General features: G+C 43.4%; 1 long non-coding RNA gene across 1 annotated transcript; it reads left to right on the forward strand.

Moving 5' to 3' along the window:
* The first annotated feature begins 796 nt into the window (after nt 1-796).
* Nucleotides 797-3170, forward strand: LOC123117404 (uncharacterized). The gene is made up of 3 exons (XR_006457361.1): nt 797-1139; nt 1790-1917; nt 2771-3170. It is a non-coding gene; the product is annotated as an uncharacterized lncRNA (long non-coding RNA).
* The last annotated feature ends 10017 nt before the right edge of the window (nt 3171-13187 follow it).

The raw sequence follows: 13187 nt of genomic DNA on the forward strand, positions 1-13187 counted from the left end.
AAGCCTATGACAGAAAGCCCATGTCGTCACATGCACGTCACTCGCCTGCTCCCATCCCTACCACGAACTGGCGGCGCGCTAGGGTTAGCGCCACCACCAGCCACAACCGCCGCTCGGCTCCTCGCCGGACACCCATGTAATCTCGTGCGCAGCTGCCACCTCGTCGCTGTCCTCGGCCCATCTCTAGCACCGTCAACGCACCGCCGGCCGCCTCCCTCGCCAAGTCCCTGCTGCAAGCTCCCTGATCCCTCGCCACACCGGTCTTCCTCCTCCTCCTTACCCACCTAGCTGACCTCTGCCGCGACGCCTAAACTCGCCTGCTGCGCAGCTCCTCGTTGCCATGGAGGGGTTCAACTCCAATCCCAACGTTCTTCATCTTCAAGGTTCAACTGTTCACGTTTGAAGATTTTCTATTTTGGGTGTGAGTTCATACTAATTGTACAATGATTCACGTAAGTTGGTGCCGATTTAATCTGGAAATTTGGAGCTTGTTTGGTTCAGTGCCTACCGTTGCCCTGCCAATTTTTTGGCGTTGACCGATGGGGTGGGCTGGCGTTTGGATTGCAGCCAAATTTTAGAATCCCGACCAATATTTTGGTCACCTGCTGCAACCTGTAGTGATTCTGGCGACCGCGTGATGGCCAAAAAATTGGCATGCCAACGTTTTGGTAGGGCTCTTGTGGGCATCATCCAAACATGCCCTTGGTAATAGAAATCCCCCTCCTTTGCCTCTGTTCGATTTTGCTAGCTATCCTTGTTGTAGATCATAGGGTTGTCATCTTCATATGTCATATGATATATAATTGATGCAAAATGCAGCTGACCCATCGTGTATCTGAAACCATTTATCTGTAGTTGTGTTCTTTTTGGTATATCTGAATATGACTAAAGATGTTTGAAGAAATGGACGGCCAAAACGGTGGTATCTTTGGCCAGATGACTGGACCATCTTCTATGATCCAGAGGAAGCACCTCTTGCACAGACATGTATATTTATTTGTGAATCCGATCCTAACAAGAGTATTTGACCTTTAACATTTTTCTGACAGAAAGTATGAGCACCTAAATTTCTTGGAATTTAATAGCTCCTAAAACAGATGTTTTGTCATAGTGAAGGAACCAGAGGGGAGGATATATAGGTATGCCCCGCCGTGACGCAACCCTTGATCCGTCTTCGGTCAATATTCTGTATGATCTGATCATACTGAACATGTATCTATTGCATCGCTACAAGCTGAACTCACCATGTACTGATTATATATCTCCCTGGTCACAATTAGATGGCTAATAATTTCATGCACACAATAGCAGATATTCAGAGATTTGGAATTGTTTTGTCGTCTTCTTTCTATGAAAGATAAGCATGAATGCAGCGATGGCAAACCTAAACATCGTTGCCAATTTTCTCTTTCACGGAGTAGGATAAATGTCATGGCAGCAGCTGCAAACTGCAAAAACATTATTGTTACGGGGTGCACCATGTTTAACTGCCTCATGTTTGTTCTTCATTATTCCATATCAAAGTGATGTCGTCCAATGGGTATGTTCCTGTCTTATGTAGAAATTGCTTTCTGTGAGGCATGCCCTGAAGATGATACAATATCATTCCTCTTGGTGCCCGTGCTAATATAACTCTTATTTTGAAAAAAACAATTTCTTTGTATTTGGGAGCAGGATATTAGGTAGAAATCTTTTGGTGAACTGCAGATTTAAGCGTCTCTGGCGAGTTCTTTTCGGTCAGCTCCACCTCCCTTGGCGCTTGACCTAGCAGATGTGTGTGCGTGTGCAGATCACCCATGCCTCCACTACGCCACCTGCTGTTGGATGGCACTGGCCGTCCAAGCGTGTGGAACTGGAAGGACTGTCCATCATGGCGGCACAGCTCATCTCGGAGGAGAAAAGACCAAGGTCCTGCAGGTAACATCCCATCAACTACCTGTCTACTAAATAGAAAGCTTCCATCTTGATGTAATTTTCTGGATGTTAATCCTACTTGCTTGTTTGATAAACCTTGTCATATGCTTCATGTGAGGTTTCTTGTATTGATAGCAGGCAATGAGTTACTATATATGATATCATATTCCAAATACAATGATTGAACTCATCAGTTCAGCAGATCCTACATAAAAGTTTTACTGATTTCTTGTGCAAGATCCTAAAACAGTTTACCATTTGATCCCTAGATTTTCTTATACTGTTGAAGTTTCTTCCTAATAAATATACAATATGTTTGGGGTTTATCTGAGTGCCTAGCATGGTGCAACAGTTATATTTTTCTTCAACGACGGTGAAAGAGCTATAACTTATACCGATCTCTGATTCAAGTTCTTTTTTTCTATGGAGGGCACTGTAACTATCTCATGGTCAGAACATTGATCATGTTAGTAATTTAGTCTATATTATTTAGTTTCAAAAGAAAATTTCTCCTGAGTGAGAAGTTTCCATTTCTCATGAGTTAGAAATTTCCGGAGGGCGGCGGTGTTGAAGGGACCCGCTGGCGCTGGCCAAGATCCCGATCGATGGACGTGCCTGGTCGCTGGAGCCAGATCGCGCGTTGGCTTGGGGGCACCCCGGGGTTTTCCACAACAGTGCAGGATGGGGACTGAGCGTCGGGGCATGTCGCGGGTTCCGGTTGGGGGCTTGATCATATAACTGAATTATTATTGCTTGCTTTCTGACACTGTGACATTGAACACTAGAGCTGAATTGACTCTCTTCACAAGATTCACTTTGATACAACCATTTTCTTAATGGCAGTCTTCATGTGAAGGTTTCAAGTGCTACATATAGGAGGAGGCAGGAGTGGCTGCAATCTTGCTACGAAATGACACTTATGGAGCTTCTTTACCTAACATGGCCAAGAAGTCCGCAAAATCCAGTGAGCATAGAGTATAGCCGGTTGGATACATATCTGCAGAGTGCATGTAGTGTGTGTGTCAGATATACAGTGGAAAGACACCACAATGCAAGTGTCAGATCCTATTCTTGATGCAATTTTGCGACTCTATTCTGGACTGTAAGCAATTGGTTGATGTTAAGCTGAAACTCGGATCAGTCTCGTGGCTCTTCTGTACCTATATGCCTAGATTATTTACTAATGGTATATGAACTATATCTTCCTATATAGGATGATCAATTGCCAGGAATAGAAAGACTATGGTTTTGATTTTTATCATGTTTTTGTGATTAGCTTCCTGGTAGACTGGACTTCCAGTTATCCGCTAGACTAAATAATTTCTAGCTATTTTTTAACTATTGATTAGTACACAGAGATGAATTATGTTGGTCTCAAAATGCAACATATTTCTTGGATGCCTTGACTGTATGCCTTGACTGTAGTTTGTGGGAGACTTCAGGTGGCCTGGTCCTTACAGCATCGTTGGTGGCCTGATTTTCTGTGTGGCTGGTAGCTTGTTTTTTTTTTCTGGGAACGGTCAAAATGAGTTGTATGCTGCTAGCTAGCTGTGGACGGGAAAATACATGGATGAACCCAAGTACATCTGCACCCACTTCGAAAGACACCTTTTTAAGTTCAAAAAAAAATTCTAAAAATTGTTGCACATGTACAGCTTCACATTCTATGTGTGCGCCAAAAGTTTCGAATGATTTTTTTTGTGTGCAAAAAAGACAAAAAACTGTCTCATGGAACAATATTTTCAACCATTGAAATTTGTCTTTTTTGTGGAGGCAAAATAAAATGATGTATTTTTATGAAAGTTTGTGTCGCGCACATATTTTTGCATAGATGTAGATGGGAAATTTTGTTTTGGAACTATTTATAACATTTAAAAATGTGTTTAACATGCATTTCTAAGAGATGGGTGCATATACACCTAATAGGCGGTGGTGGATCGACACAAATAGGGGGAGGGGGGATCAGGGCAGAGAGCATGGCGGTTGGCGGGTACTCCTCCTTGGCGGTCCATGGGGAAATATGGGGTGAAGGAGATAGTGTGATATGGTGAAGATGATATGGACATTGTTTGATTTTAAAGGAGAGGGTTCTAGCGAGCAATGTCCCGCTACGGCGGGAACCGAGCAGGAAGAGGAGGGTCCACTAAAAAAGAGAAGGGTCCATCGTGGGATGGTTATTTTTTTTGTGTTGGGCCAGTGTGTTGAAGATAACATGGCAGACAACCATATTCCTCTCACACATATGGTCTGGATTTGGGATAGCATGGACTGTCCAAACGGTTGAATTTTGAGAAGCCCGCTAGGCAATCGTTTCACGTCCGAACATGGTCGGGCGTATGAGAGAGAAATGAGTGTCGGACTTGGAGACGACCCTTATCATTTGTTCAATTCATTTATATGCATCGTAGCCCATAGCAACGCATGGGCACTCTGCTAGTGATATGTAATGTATGAGATTGATCATGTTCTTGTAATAGGAATCACGACTTGCATGTCGATGAGTATGACAACCGGCAGGAGACATAGGAGTTGTCTTTATTTATTGTGTGACCTGCGTGTCATTGAACAACGCCATGTAATTACTTTACTTTATTGCTAACCGGTAGCCATAGTAGTAGAAGTAATAAGTTGGCGAGACAACTTCATGGAGAAACGATGATGGACATCATGATGATGGAGATCATGGTGTCATGCCGGTGACGACGATGATCATGGAGCCCCGAAGATGGAGATCAAAAGGAGCAAAATGATATTGGCCATATCATGTCACTTTTTGATTGCATGTGATGTTTATCATGTTTATGCATCTTATTTGCTTAGAACGACGGTAGTAAATAAGATGATCCCTCATTAAAATTTCAAGAAAGTGTTCCCCCTAACTGTGCACCGTTGCGAAAGTTCGTCATTTCGAAGCACCACGTGATGATCGGGTGTGATAGATTCTTATGTTCACATACAACGGGTGTAAGCCAGATTTACACACGCGAAACACTTAGGTTAACTTGACGAGCCTAGCATGTACAGACATGGCCTCGGAACACAAGAGACCGAAAGGTCGAGCATGAGCCGTATGGAGGATACGATCAACATGAAGATGTTCACCGATGATGACTAGTCCGTCTCACGTGATGATCGGACACGGCCTAGTTGACTCGGATCATGTAATCGCTTAGATGACTAGAGGGATGTCTATCTGAGTGGGAGTTCATAAGATGAACTTAATTATCCTGAACATAGTCAAAAGGTTTTTGCAAATTATGTCGTAGCTCGCGCTTTAGTTCTACTGTTTTAGATATGTTCCTAGAGAAAATATAGTTGAAAGTTGACAGTAGCAATTATGCGGACAGTAGAAGGTCTATGTCCTTAATGCACCGCTCGGTGTGCTGGACCTCGAACGTGGTCTGTGGATGTTGCGAACATCTGGCATACATGTTTTGATGACTACATGATAGTTCGGTAATGTTAAATGGTTTAGAATTGAGGCACCGAAGACATTTTTGAAATGTCGCAGAACATATGAGATGTTTCGAGGGCTGAAATTGGGATTTCAGGCTCGTGCCCACGTTAATAGGTATAAGACCTTCGACGATTTTCTTAGCCTGCATAATAAGGGAGAAAAGCTCAATCTTGAGCTTGTGCTCAGATTGTCTGAGTACAACAATCACTTGAATCGAGTGGGAGTTGATCTTCCAGATGAGATAGTGATGTTTCTCCAAAGACATTGCCACCAAGCTGCTAGAGCTTCGTGATGAACTATAACATATCAGGGATAGATATGATGATCCTTGAGGTATTCACGATGTTTGACACCGCGAAAGTAGAAATCAAGAAGGAGCATCAATTGTTGATGGTTGGTGAAACCACTAGTTTCAAGAAGGGCAAGGGCAAGAATGGATACTTCATGAAACGGAAAATCAGTTGCTGCTCCAGTGAAGAAACCCAAGGTTGAACCTAAACCCGAGACTAAGTGCTTCTGTAATAAGGGGAACAGCCACTGGAGCAGGATTACCCTAGATACTTGGTAGATAAGAAGGCTGGCAAGGTCGATAGAAGTATATTGGATATACATTATGTTAATGTGTACTTTACTAGTACTCCTAGTAGCACCAGGGTATTACATACCGGTTTGGTTGCTAAGTGTTAGTAACTCGAAATAAAAGCTACGGAATAAACAGAGACTAGCTAAAGGTGAGCTGATGATATGTGTTGGAAGTGTTTCCAAGGTTGATGTGATCAGGCATCGCACGCTCCCTCTACCATCGAGATTGGTGTTAAAATAATTGTTACTTGGTGTTTGCGTTGAGCATAGACATGATTGGATTATGTCTATCGCAATAGGGTTATTCATTTAAGGAGAATAATGGTTACTCTGTTTACTTGAATAATACCTTCAATGGTATTGCACCTAAAAGGAATGGTTTATTGAATCTCGATCGTAGTGATCCACATTTTCATGCCAAAAGATATAAGATAGTAATGATAGTACCACTTACTTGTGGCACTGCCATGTAAGTCATATTGGTGTAAAACGCATGAAGAAGCTCCATGTTGATGGATCTTTGGAGTCACTCGTTTTTGAAAAGTTTGAGACATGCGAGCCATGTCTATTGGTGTATACGCATGAAGAAACTCCATGCAGATGGATCGTTTGGACTCACTTGATTTTGAATCGCTTGAGAAATGCATATCATACCACATGGGCAAGATGACTGAAAAGCCTCGTTTTCAGTAAAATGGAACAAGATAACAACTTGTTGGAAGTATCACATTTTGATGTGTGCAGTCCAATGAGTGCTGAGGCATGCAGTGAATATCGTTATGTTCTTACTTCACGGATGATTTAAGTAGATACTGAGTATATTTACTTGATGAAACACAAGTCTGAATTATTGAATGGTTCAAGTAATTTCAGAGTGAAGTTGAAGATCATCGTGACAAGAGGATAAAATGTCTATGATATGATCATAGAGATGAGTATCTGAGTTACGAGCTTTGGCACGCAATTAAGACAGTGTGGAAATTGTTTCACAATTAATACTGCCTGGAACACCATAATGTGATGGTGTGTCCGAACATCATATTTGCACCCTATTGGATATAGTGCGTACCATGATGTATCTTATCGAATTACCACTATCGTTCATGGGTTAGGCATTAGAGACAACCACACTCACTTTAATAGGGAACCACGTAATTCCGTTGAGATGACACCGTTTGAACTATGGTTTGGAGAAACCTAAGTTGTCGTTTCTTAAAAGTTTGGGGCTGCGACATTTATGTGAAAAAGTTTCAGGTTGATGAGCTCGAACCCAAAGCGGATAAAAAAATGCATCTTCATAGGACACCCAAAATAGTTGGCTATACCTCCTATCTCAGATCCGGAAGCAAAAGTAATTGTTTCTAGAAACGGGTCCTTTCTCGAGGAAAAGTTTCTCTCGAAAGAATTGAGTGGGAGGATGGTGGAGACTTGATGAGGTTATTGAACCATCACTTCAACCAGTGTGTAGCAGGGCACATGAAGTTGTTCATGTGGCACCTACACCAATTGAAGTGGAAGCTGATGATAGTGATCATGATGCTTCGGATCAAGTCACTACCGGACCTCGTAGGTCGACAAGGACGTGTACTACTTCAGAGTGGTACACAATCCTGTCTTAGAGGTCATGTTGCTAGACAACAATGAACCTACGAGCTATGGAGAAGCGATGGTGGGCCCGGATTCCGACGAATGGCTCGAGGCCATAAAATCCGAGAGAGGATCCATGACTTTGGAAGAAATACTTGATGGTCGTAAGGCCGTTGGGTAAAGATGGATTTTAAAAGGAAGACAAACAATGATGGTAAGTATCACCATTAAGAAAGCTCAACTTGTCGCTAAAGATGTTTTTTGACAAGTTCAAGGAGTTAACTGCGGTGAGGCTTTCTCACTCGTAGCGATGCTAAGAGTCTGTTGGAATTGGATTAGCAGTTACTGCATTATTTATGAAACCTTGCATATAGAATGTCAAAACATTGTTTCCTTAGCTGCCCAAGGATATGGTCTGGGTACCGATCTGCTAGGATAAGGGGGAGATCCTAGACAGTTTTCTTGAGGAAAGGTTGTATGTGATACAACCAGAAGGTTTTTGACAATCCTGAAAGACGCTAACAAGTATGGAAAGCTCCATCAATCTTTCTAAGGGCTGGAGTAAGCATCTCGGAGTTGGAATGTACACTTTGATGAGATGATCAAAGATTTTGGGTCTATACAAAGTTTATGAGAAACTTGTATTTCCAAAGAAGTGAGTGGGAGCACTATAGAATTTCTGATGAGTATATGTTGTTGACATATTGTTGATCAGAAATGATGTAGAATTTCTAGAAAGCATATAGGGTTGTTTGAAAAGTATTTTTCAATGGAAAACCTGGATTAGGCTACTTGAACAATAAGCATCAAGATCTACAAGATAGATCAAAATGTTTAATAATATTTTCAAATGAGCACATACCTTGACATAATCTTGAAGGTGTTCAAGATGGATCAGTCAAAGAAGGAGTTCTTGCCTGAGTTGTAAGGTATGAAGTTAAGAGTTAAAGCTCGACCACGGCAGAAGAGAGAGAAAGGACGAAGGTCGTCCCCTATGCTTCAGACGTAGGCTCTATAGTATGCTATGCTGTGTACCACACCAGAAGTGTGCCTTGCCATGAATCAGTCAAGGGGTACAAGAATGATCCAGGAATGGGGATCATTGGACAGCGGTCAAAAATTGTCCTTAGAGTAAATAAAGGACATGTTTCTCGATTATGGAGGTGATAAAGAGTTCGGCGTAAAGGGTTACGTCGATGCAAGCTTTAACACCTATCCGAATGACTCTGAGTAGCAAACCGGATACGTATAGTGGAGCAACCATTTGGAATAGCTCCAAGTGGAGCGTGGAAGCAGCATTTACAATATGACATAGAGAATTGCGAAATACATACGGATCTGAATGTTGCAGACCCGTTGACTAAAACCTCTCTCACTAGCAAAACATGATCAAACCCCAGAACTCATTGAGTCTTAATCACATGGTGATGTGAACTAGTTTAGTGACACTAGTAAACTCTTTGGATGTTGGTCACATGGCGATGTGACCTATCAGTGTTAATCACATGGCGATGTGAACTAGATTATTGACTCTAGTGCAAGTGGGAGACTGTTGGAAATATGCCCTAGAGGCAATAATAAATTAGTTATTATTATATTTCCTTGTTCATGATAATCGTTTATTATCCATGCTATAATTGTATTGACAGGAAACTCAGATACATGTGTGGGTACATAGACAACACCATGTCCCCAGTAAGCCTCTAGTTGACTAGCTCGTTGATCAATAGATGGTTACGGTTTCCTGACCATGGACATTGGATGTCGTTGATAACGGGATCACATCATTAGGAGAATGATGTGATGGACAAGACCCAATCCTAAGCCTAGCACAGAGATCATGTAGTTCGTATGCTAAAGCTTTTCTAATGTCAAGTATCTTTTCCTTAGACCATGAGATTGTGCAACTCCCGGATACCGTAAGAATGCTTTGGGTGTACCAAACGTCACAACGTAACTGGGTGGCTATAAAGGTGCACTACAGGTATCTCCGAAAGTGTCTGTTGGGTTGGCACGAATCGAGACTGGGATTTGTCACTCCGTGTAAACGGAGAGGTATCTCTAGGCCCACTCGGTAGGACATCATCATAATGTGCACAATGTGACCAAGGGGTTGATCACGGGATGATGTGTTACGGAACGAGTAAAGAGACTTGCCGGTAACGAGATTGAACAAGGTATCGGTATACCGACGATCGAATCTCGGGCAAGTACAATACCGTTAGACAAAGGGAATTGTATACGGGATTGATTGAGTCCTTGACATCGTGGTTCATCCGATGAGATCATCGTGGAACATGTGGGAGCCAACATGGGTATCCAGATCCCGCTGTTGGTTATTGACCGGAGAATGTCTCGGTCATGTCTGCATGATTCCCGAACCCGTAGGGTCTACACACTTAAGGTTCAGTGACGCTAGAGTTGTTATGGGAATTAGTGTGCAGTTACCAAATGTTGTTCGGAGTCTCGGATGATATCCCGGACGTCACGAGGAGTTCCGGAATGGTCCAGAGGTAAAGATTTATATATGGGAAGTTCTATTTTGGCCACCGGAAAATGTTCGGGATTTTTCGGTATTGTACCGGGAAGGTTCTAGAAGGTTCCAGAGTGGGGCCCACCTGCATGGGGGGACCCACATGAACGTGGGTAGTGGGGGCAAGGCCCCACACCCCTGGTCAAGGCGCACCAAGATCCCCCCTTAGAAGGAATAAGATCATATCCCGAAGGGATAAGATCAAGATCCCTAAAAAGGGGGGATAACAATCGGTGGGGAAAGGAAAGGATGGGATTTCTTTCCTCCCACGTTTGCCAACGCCCCAATGGACTTGGAGGGCAAGAAATAATCCCCCTCCACCCCTATATATAGTGGGGAGGCACATGGGAGCTGCACCCTTGCCCCTGGCGCAGCCCTCTCCCTCCCCAACACCTCCTCCGTAGTAGTAGTGCTTGGCGAAGCCCTGCCGGAGAACTGCAAGCTCCACCACCACGCCGTCGTGCTGCCGGAGCTCTCCCTCAACTTCTCCTCTCCCCTTGCTGGATCAAGAAGGAGGAGACGTCCCCGGGCTGTACGTGTGTTGAACGCGGAGGTGCCGTCCGTTCAGCACTAGGATCTCCGGTGATTTGGATCACGATGAGTACGAATCCTTCAACCCCGTTCTCTTGAACGCTTCCGCTTAGCGATCTACAAGGGTATGTAGATGCACTCCCCTCTCTCTCGTTGCTAGTTTCTCCATAGATAGATCTTGGTGACTCGTAGGAAAATTTTGAATTTCTGCTATGTTCCCCAACAAATAGTTCCTTAGATTCTACACTAATAAGCATGTGGTCGAACTCTACACTAAAACATATCATCGACTAGATTCCACACAACATACCATATCATTGGACTGTACACTAAGTATTTCATCGGATAATTTGCATTTGTAAGTATAACATACCATATCATGTCGATCAGCCATGGTACTTGTCAGGCGGGTCACGAATGGCACCCCGACAAAGTCAGCACGTGGCGGAATTATGTCCCACAGGTTGGACACCTCCTCCTCGCTCAACCTCGTTCTTCGAACTACGATGGCTTCATGAAGTGGGTCCTCATCATCTTCATCGAGTGGGTCCTCATTATGTTCATCATATTCATCATCTTCGTCATCTTCATCATCTTCCACCAGGTTGAGATAAATGACAGCCAACTTCGGTCTTTCTGCTCTGAAGGAGAAGCTGATCAACTCACCACCAGTAAGACGCATGCGGGCGACGAAACGGGCCCATCCATCTCCTCCAATCTGCGACATATTGCGTCCTTCCTCGACCTCCATAGTGTACGGCCCCCCAGGAGCCTCAAATGTCACAGTGTCTCTTGTCAGCTTGTTGAATTTCAACCTCACATTGCATGGGATGATCTGTATAAAATAAGAAAAATGACACAATGCAGTAATGCCAACACTAAAAATAAAATAGTTATTACACTTCATCTAATTTCTTACCGCCGCATGATGAAAACTCGGCTGGAAGTAGATGCCGAACAACTTGCCAGTTGCAAGGCTGCTGGCGCACCTTGACTTGCGCAGTCGACATAGTGGTGGTGGTGGTGGTGGCGCCATTTTTCCTAAAGAAATATGAGCAAAGGATTAACGATCCACTTCACAGGAAAGAAAAATAGTAGCATGTGATATTTTTGGTTCTTCCGCGAGAAGCAATTTGATGGACAATTATAATCCTAAGATCTAGTAACATATTAGATGACAAGGTACCACCTACATTTTGCCAAAAAATAACTTATTACAAAAAAAAGCATCTACCTATCCATGTACAGAAAAATAAAAATAAAATGGTGCATACTAAATCAACTAAATCAACTAGGCTACTAAATCAACTAAATCAAAATGTTCTAAATCAACTAAATCAACTAGCCTACTAAATCAACTAGCCTACTAAATCAACTAAATCATGTCAACTAAATCAAAATGTTGCATATGAACTAGCCTACTAAACCAACTAAATCAACTAGCCTACTAAATCAACTAAATCAACTAGCCTACTAAATCAACTAAATCAACTAGCCTACTAAATTAACTAAATCATATCAACTAAATCAAAATGTTGCATATGAACTAGCCTACTAAATGAAAATGTAGCAGGAAGGAGGGAGAAGGAGGGGCGACTCGAGGAGGGAGAAGAGAGTGGGACGGAGGAGGAAGGCGGAGCGAGGAGGGGCCGGCCGGTGGCCAGTGGAGGAAGGACGGAGGAGGAAGGCGGAGCGAGGAGGGGCCGACCAGCGGTGAGTGGAGGCAGGACGGAGGAGGAGGACGGTACCGAGTCCAGCAAGGAGGAGGAGGTGACGGCGGCGTAGAGGGAGGAGGGGCGATGGGGGAGGACCGGCGCGGGGGGTGAGGGGGAGATCCAGTGAGTGTGTGAGTGTGAGTGGATCGGATCGAGGAGAGGGGGGTGGGAGATGGAATGGCTTAGCAGTAGCGCGCTATAGATAAAGGCACTACTGCTAAACTACCTAGCAGTAGCGCCTTTCACAAAGAAAGCGCTACTGCTATGTGTCACCATGTAAAAAATAGACTTCAAAAATACATTGATCATCAACGATCTTTTTGTGTACAATCTGATTTGTCAATATGAGTCCTCACCTGTTTAGGAACAGGTGAAGACTCATATTGCGGCCACAAATTCTACACATAGAGTTCAATGAAGACCAAGTGCTTGTCAAAGTATGAGAAGTAACATATTTAAGCTGGTACAAACTCTCTTCACGGAGTGAGGTGGGACTAAATTTTTGTAGTAAACTTAGCAGTAGCGCTTATTGGCGAAATGCGCTGCTACTATGCTACGTAGCAGTAGCGCTCTTAGTGATAGCGGGCTGCTGCTAGAACTAGCCTCGTGGGAATTATATCAGCAGCGTGTCTTAGAGTGGGCGCGGTACTGCTATATCTATTTCAGCAGCGAGTTAGTCTTGCGCGCGCTACTGCTACGTAGCAGCAGCGCCTTATTTTAGAGCGCGCTGCTGGTAAGATTCTGTGTATAGGCTTTTCCCTAGTAGTGTATTTGTGATCTTTAGTGTTGAACTATATTTGTGACTGAAAAAATGTCAGCTATATATGATTGTTGTTTGTTTAGTCATCTATAATTGTTTGCTTTTTTA

Source organism: Triticum aestivum, chromosome 5B, assembly GCF_018294505.1.
Source record: "Triticum aestivum cultivar Chinese Spring chromosome 5B, IWGSC CS RefSeq v2.1, whole genome shotgun sequence".
NCBI classification, from domain to species: domain Eukaryota; kingdom Viridiplantae; phylum Streptophyta; class Magnoliopsida; order Poales; family Poaceae; genus Triticum; species Triticum aestivum.